This window comes from Carassius auratus, unplaced genomic scaffold (assembly GCF_003368295.1).
Source record: "Carassius auratus strain Wakin unplaced genomic scaffold, ASM336829v1 scaf_tig00025260, whole genome shotgun sequence".
Taxonomy (NCBI): Eukaryota; Metazoa; Chordata; class Actinopteri; order Cypriniformes; family Cyprinidae; genus Carassius; species Carassius auratus.
The window spans coordinates 17,501-25,763 of record NW_020525405.1 but is presented as its reverse complement, the minus strand read 5'-3'; the positions used below and the strand labels follow the sequence as shown (position 1 = coordinate 25,763).

The window sequence follows — 8,263 nt, the reverse complement described above, 5'->3', positions numbered from 1 at the left end:
CATTGTGTGATGGAGAGAAGTAATCGGACTTACGAGAAACCACTACTTGAGTCCAGGCAGGCCTCAGTCTCATGATACTCTGTTGTTGTGGTGAGACATTTCAGATTTAATACGTTTTATTCTCTTCCTTTTTGTCATGTAATGCCTTTTTACCAGGTCTTAATGGGCACTTACATGAGAGCAATTTGCAGCAACGATGTGACTGGAAGTCATTTGTTTTCAATAATAGTTGGAGATTTGAAGTACACTGTTGGAGACAGTGAAACTCACTCAATGTGTTGCCTCCTTTGGATACTTCAGTGAAGTAAAAATTCCTCGTCAACCTCCCACGGTATCAGCATCAGTGTGAGCGCTCCTTTATGCTACAAGGTTGAACTCTTTCAGGTTGCACAGGCAACTATTAGATTCCTCGGTTCATTTCTTAACTATAGGCATTCCATTTTCAGTTGTATTTGCCCAGCAACAAGATATTAACCTGACCCTGCCTTTGCTGCAGCATTTAATGAACTCTGAACCAATCATTATACCTTAAATTTCTTAATGCTGTTCTACTGTTTCTAAGTGTTTTAGCACTTCTTCTCAACTCTGGATTTTTGCCACTCTGTGTACAAGAAACTTCACGATTTAAAAAAAACCTTTATGTAGAGAATTGCCAGCCACTCTGCAGTGGCTGGTAATAAATGTTAGGTTGCTCGACGCCATTGAATGGGACCTTTTCAAAGCTCTGTGTGTATGTCCACGCAGTGTGAAATTGAGTTTTATGAAGTGCGGAGTTCAGAGTCGGTGGGAACGTTGAGCGGAACACGTGTCACAGAGGTTAAACTGGAGAATAAAGAAATCCAGTTCACTGCTCTCAAGACATCTCTATGTATCCAGTTCATAATATGGCCACAGAATCTGATAGTCTTGCACATTGTCTGTTCAGATTACCCCACCTTAAAATAACACGGCACTGGGTCATTTCCGGGTGACTTCCCTGTTATTGTGTATTCTTGAGAAGATTGTTGGAGAACAGTATGCAGTCACGGAAATGTTGGGTTGTTTCTTCAACTTCAACTAGCTTTTGTTTTGTCCTTGTTGTATTATTGCATGTACTAATTTATGAGCATCTAAACAAGTCTATAAATTAAAATGAAAATTGTTCAATTATGGCTGTCCCACAGTAATTTTCATAATTTTATACTGTACTTTTTTGCCCACAGTGCCATTGAAGGCATGGATATTTTAAGCCTCACATACAGTCGAACTGTCATTTTAACAAATTGTACAAAAGTTTTTTTTTATTATTATGGTGTAGGATACATAAAATACTAGCAATGAAGTTAGCCTCAGACACAAAGTTTTTGAAGTGTCATTTTATGTCGCTGTCATTTCCACAACATAATGCCAATAAACATATTTTTTTATTATTTGCATCTGCAATGCATTTGTTAACTTTTACTGGATAAATTAACTTTTAAACTTTTGTGTTATAAGAGTTTATTTTCTAAAGGACCAAAATGCCTGTAGTTGAAGAAACAACCATCATGGAATAAAGATTCTACTCCTAGCAGCATATAACCAAAGTCTCTTTAATGCAAGTCTGTTTACTCGATGGGCATCTTCATAACCGCATCCCCGGGCAGCTATTTGTGTAGGTAATAGGCATTCGAGTACATTTTCTGTCTGCTTGAATGGGAACAGAAATTGCCAGAAGATTGCATTTCAATAATATATCTCAAATCGGCAATAAAATCTGACAACCAGGGCATAATATGCTTCTGCTTTATGCTGGTGTGTTCATGTTGTTTCCTTGGAGGAAGGACATTGCAGTGCTCAGTGAATGCCAAGGACCCGGTTCAGATATCAGATCGTAATGGAGAGTTTGACCATGCCACTAAAGGTTCCTGAATCTTTAGCCTCTCTAGAGAGGGAAGAAAGGTCAGCGAGGCGGGAATGGAAGCTAGCGGGTTGTGGTGTCAGTTAGCCGCCAGGGTCACTGATGGACTGTCTGTGTGCTTTAAAGGGGTCTTTAAATACACATGATTCACAGTTCTGTCGTTCCTCCTACTCAAGCGTGGGGTTGCCAGATCTCTTGCGAACACTGAGCGTTTCTTGCCAGTGAGATGGCTGTATTACAAAATAGTGAGGACATTAATCTAATGGCAGACTGTGTGCTGACACTTGCCATGAATGCAGAATCTGATTAAATAAATCCAGAAGTAATGCTTTTCTGTCCCAGTGGACACAATCTACTTGCATTAACAATGGCAGCAATCAGGAATCCACTGGAGCTGTAAACTTTCAATAAGAGAGGAGTATTTGATGGAGCCTAGCCAGGGTTGATGCTATATTTTACATGAATGAGATTGAGGCCGTGAAGGTTAGCTGTTGTTCGTTCTAGTTGGTGTATTTTCAGTGTTTCGGCTGAGCAATTGACTATATATTCCTTGTAGCTTAATTTTTATTTGCGCAAATGAAGTATCCCTGATTAAGGTCCTATTAGTTTTATTATGCAGTAGATGGATGTTTTTTAATATAATTTGTCAAAGTTGTTAGAATTTTTCACAGAATAATCAGGTGATATTTTGTTTTCTTTTTAACCGGAATCTTCCTGCATATATTATCGTACTCACTGTATTTTTCGGACTATGAGTCGCACCCGAGTATAAGTCGCATCAGTCCAAAAATACGTCATTATGAGGAAAAAAACATACAAGTCGCACTGTACTATAAGTCGCATTTATTTAGAAAACATTACCGTCTACAGCCGCGAGAGGGCGCTCTGTCTTCAGTGTAGACTACAGGAGCGCTGAGCAGCATAGAGCGCCCTCTCGCAGCTGTAGAAGGTTATGTTTTCTATTGGTTAATTTCCCTCGGTTCATGTCAAATTAATTTTGATAAATAAGTCGCACCTGACTATAAGTCGCAGGACCAGCCAGACTATGAAAAAAAAAGTGCGACTTATAGTCCGGAAAATACGGTATGTATTTTAATTGAACTAGGCTTTGCTTAGTCCTGAGCTTTTTCTATGCTAAAAATAGAATGTTTAGTTTAAAATTCCATATATCACGTGGTATGGGGAGTTTTAAAAAGCTAGTTGTCTTTATATTCTGGTGTTAGCGAAGAAAAGTTTCAGAATGACTACTCTGGAGTTAGGAGAGATAGCAGGACATGGTTTGCTGAACTTGGCCTGATAAAGGCATTAGAGCAGATTACACAGTTTAATTGCAGCCTCGTTCATAGTGCTTTTGTTTGAGGTTTTTGTTAATCAAGTGTGCATCAAATTAATGGTTCCACGTTGCTAAAGACAATTAGGAGATGTATTCATCTGAGGATTTTTGGAAATAAATGAATCATACTAATATATGTGTGTATAATATTGTAAAACAATTTAACATAATTATATAGCCTACATAAATAACATAATACTATTACCTACATAGCTATACAAATAACATCTTTCTTTGTGGGTATTTGCAGGGTAAGTGCAAACCTGAACTACCTTTTGTGTTTTAAGTAATTTGTTATTTATGGTTAAGTCTTTGATTATACAACTCTCTCACTGAGTATTTATTTATTTTCTGTTCATCTTGTGGCAGTAAAACTGTCTGAAAAGACAAAGCAGCAGAAATTCTTGCTCCAGTATGCATGACTGATTGAACAGGTGTCTTTCTGTCTGTGTGCACTGAACACAGGGAGTCAACTATTCTTGTCCTTGAAAATACATGTCCTTCGAGATTAGATAACTGAAACCTATTTTTCCATCTCACTAAATAGTCCATATTTTAGCTGGTTGTTATTGGTGTAAGTGCTTCCTGGTGGATGTTCTTGTTGTAGTCTTTGGCACTGGTGGTGATTGGCAGTTGAGTATTTCTACAGAAAGAACTTCCATTTAGGAAGTGTTTTAACACACACACCTCTTCTCGTCATCAAACACACTGTAATATGCCTGTGTTGATTAAAGTACTCTTTTGAATTTTTTTTCATTATGTTCTCATCTGTTCTTCTTTGTTTAAAGGTTCAACTACAGATCGACTCATCATCTCACAACTAATGGCTTTTATGAGTTTCTCAACTGGTTTGACGAGAGGGCTTGGTACCCACTGGGCAGAATAGTGGGAGGAACAGTAAGTGTGTTTCTTGGAATTGTTTTTTATTTTTATTTTATTTTTTTCCTGGTAACACTTTACACTTGGCATGAACTAACAATGAGCCATATTTTGTTAATCTTTTTTTATTATTATTATTATCATTAATTATTTGGTCATTATTAAAAAAAAGCAAAAAACATTTTTTGTTTTTCATGTTCACAGTACATTTCATTTAAATAATATATTAGAGACTGTTGAAATTAGTAAATACTGTAGAAGTATTGTTCAGTTAATTTGTTAGTCCATGTAAATGTAAATAAAAATTAAAAGTGATTAATATGAATACATGGAACCTTGTTGTGGTGTTACCTTTTTATTTTTAGAAGTCATGTGTGAAGACACTGTGAAATACGTATATCTCAATGGCACATTTTCAAGTATTTTAAAATCTATTCTTGACATACATTTTTCAAGATAGATTTAACATCAGTGCATGTAAATCTATTATGCTGTTTCCTGACTATATATTTCACTTCCTGATCCAGAAATGCTGCTAAAAATGATCTGTAGTTGAATGCATGATGTACACTCATGCTGAATGTTTGCATTTTTATATAGTCACTTGTGACTCAACATCACAAACAGCATGAAATAATTTCAGCTTCTTCCAGACTTTGTGACTGGCTCGATTACAGCAGGCTTCTTCCATTATAGCGCTCTGACCTTGTTCAGCGCTCTGTTGATGCAGCAGCATTATTCACATATAACATCAGTACAGAGCTTCCGGTAATGTTTCAGCTCTGTAAATTGCTAGATCTGTTTTATCGGCATTTCAACACCGGTTCTTGTTAACCTATGACCTATATATGAAAAAAAACAGTGGTTAAATGTCACCGGCTGTTCATGTGGGTGATTTCTGCTTGAAAACTGCACCTTCCGTCTCTAAATAAGGCCCTCCCTGTCACTGTGAAGTGCAATGCTGCTGAACCTAATGAGCTCGTTCCCTGGCTGGAGAAAGTTTGGCTAGCGTTTGGCATCTGACAGCTCTGGTGTTGGAGCTGTAGGGGGGCTGCAGAAGGCAGGGAACAGCATCTGTTGTTGTGTACAGTTCAAGCAGCCGTTATACGGCCTTCAGAGCAGGCTGGTCTGTTCTCAGCACAGCCTGCAGACGCTGCTCATCACACAAGAGATGAAAAAGAGAGGGTGGGAATGTGGAGGTAAAAGACAGGGTGCTTCCTTTCTTGCTGTTTTTGGCTGCTAAATTCAGCTTCGAAAATCATTTACTCACCCTCATGTTGTTCAAAACCTGTGTGACTGTGGAATACAAAAGAAGATATTTAGAAAATTTACTGACCAATCTACAAACGTAGATACATTTTGAAACCAAGTTTTTGCATTACTTCACATCCTCACCATTGGATCCTCGGCAGTGAATGGATGCCGTCAGAATGAGAATTCAAACCGCTGATAAAAACAAAAAATAATCCACACGACTCCAGTCCATCAATTAATGTCTTGTGAAGTGAAAAACTGAGATGCATGTTTATGAGATGTAAATCAGTCATTTAAGGTTCTCTAACTTTGAACAGTCACTTCTATCCAAAATATAATTTATAAAATGCCAATAATCCATAATAACATTTCCTCCAGTGAAAAAGTGTATTCTGTTTTCCTCTCACATGAAAATATTTGTTTAGAACTGTTTTGGATGGTTTTTGCTTTTCAACATGTCTTGATCTGTGCATATTTCTCTCCCAGATTCAAATGAGGCAACTTTTTCACTGGAAAAATAATATTATAGATGGAGTTTGCCAACATTTTAAAGATAAATCTTTTAATGATGAAATTGTCAATGATGGATTTGTTTTACGAACACACAGCTTTTCACTTCACAAGATGTTAATTGATGGACTCGGAGTCTTGTGGATTATTTTTATTTTATTAATTTATTTTTTTAAGCTGTTTGAACGGTCATTCTGATGGCAACCATTCACTGTAAACCATATTTCTCCAAATCTGTTCTGATAAAAACATACAGACTCCTTGGATAGCCTGAGAGTGATTGAGGGAAATATTGCGGTGAACTATTTCTTTAAGATGATTGATTACCAGGCTCCTTAGGGTGTGCATGGGCTAATCCTCTCATTATCTTGGATGTTTTGGGGCCAATCAGATATTTAGCAATGTTTACACATTCTAACAAATGCTGATTGTTTATGTATTTTTCCCCCCTCTCTCTCAAACTGCTGCAGGCAAACATCTGTTTGATTGATGAATTTTGCATTTGATGACAAATAAAAGCGACTCCCATATCTTGTCTTTTGCAGGTATATCCTGGTCTGATGGTGACGGCGGGACTGATCCACTACGTACTGAATCTGCTTCATCTGACGGTGCACATACGTGATGTATGCGTGTTTCTGGCCCCTGTTTTCAGCGGCTTGACCGCCATTTCTACCTTCCTGTTGACACGGGAGCTGTGGAACCAGGGTGCCGGCCTACTGGCAGCATGTTTCATCGCCATCGTACCAGGCTACATATCACGCTCTGTGGCCGGTTCCTTTGACAATGAGGGCATTGCCATTTTTGCTCTGCAGTTTACCTACTACTTATGGGTGAGTTAGATTAAAATCACACTTTGTTTGTTTATTCATCTTTGTTCATCAAAACTATCGATTTTGAAATGGGTTGAATAATACAACTATACAAATTGTGTGCCATATACCATGTCTAAGGTTAACGTGTTCAAAATATTTAGTGCAATTAACGCGGGGTCGGAGCTAGGGTTAGCCACTCCACTCACAACTGTTGCTTCAGTCTGTAAAATGCACTACTTTTAAACACAAAATTGGTCTGAATTGTTCATGAATGTGAATACGGTTCTTAGTTTATTGATGGTCTCAATGAATCACTTGATTTGAATTGTTTTGAATCATTAGTTAGAATCAGTCTGAATCATTTGGTAATCCTAAGTGATCCCGTTCTCTGGTTCTTTTGAGTCCTGTTTTTTGTAAATCAGAGATTTCGGAGTAGATTATCAGTGAATAACTTGACTGTTCTGTTCTAAAATTACTGAAAAATCAATTTTAGAAAGTCTTGCGCTGTCCCACACAGTTGAAAAGATGACTCAACCTTAATAGACATTCATCACGTTTTTTCAGCTGAACGACGTGACGGCTGTAACAAATGCAGTGGCAGCATACTTTGTCTCTTTTGGCTGTGTGAATTTATTTTTAATTTTTATAGCCCATCTGGAGCTCGCTGTCAACTGAGACGCCAAGGACTTTGCTGTCAAGCTTGACTTAAAAATTGAATTTCCTTGGTCTCGTTCTTATCTCTGATTGTTCGTTGTCTTGGATTTGTTTGAGGTGATGGTATCGGACACTTTGTTTGGGATTAGTGGAATTAACTTAAGTTTGTCCTCTCCACACAGGTAAAGTCAGTGAAAACAGGCTCAGTCTTCTGGGCCATTGGCTGCTGCCTTTCCTACTTTTACATGGTGAGTTTTCATTCGATTTTTTTTTTTTTAATTTATTTTATTTCTATTAATGGTACTTGGTAATGCTATAGTAAATTACTTCGACAGCTTTTCCTGCCACTGCTTATAGGGAATTACACTGCCATTCGAAAAATTTTGTATATATATATATATATATATATATATATATATATATATTAGGGCTGAAACGGTTCCTCGAGTAATTCAAGTAACTCGATTACAAAAAATGATCGAGGCAAATTCCTCTCCCTCGAAGCCTCTTTTAATTTATTTAAAATCTCACATCAGGTTCTTTGGCAATGATTTTTTTTAATGTGACAACGCGTTTACGTCACCCAAAAAGCGGAAGGAGACACAAGCTCTGCGTCTGAAGTCGCATACTGTAAGGAGTCAGCAGTGTTTTGATTTGAGTGCGTAAACGTAAACGTAAAGAGAACGTCGTGGCGTGTGTCCATTGCAAGACAGAGCTGGCATACCACAACTAGGGCCCTATGATTTCCACGATGCAGAAAACGCGGAGGGAATCGGCGGTGAATTCGGTGCCTGCTGTCTCTCTAAATAAGACGTGAACACATGTACAACATCTCCAGAACTAGTCTGACAGTCACTTCATGAGCATCTGACCGTTTGAGTTGAGTAAAACTAGCGTCACATCACACTGTAAAGGCACGCCAACCCGTCAAAATAAAAG

At 37.8% G+C, this 8,263-nt stretch overlaps 1 pseudogene; it reads left to right on the top strand.

Annotated features, from left to right (window-relative positions):
• The first annotated feature begins 3,998 nt into the window (after nt 1-3,998).
• The window catches only part of LOC113078316 (dolichyl-diphosphooligosaccharide--protein glycosyltransferase subunit STT3B-like), a 20,628-nt pseudogene continuing 16,363 nt past the window's right edge, over nt 3,999-8,263 (top strand).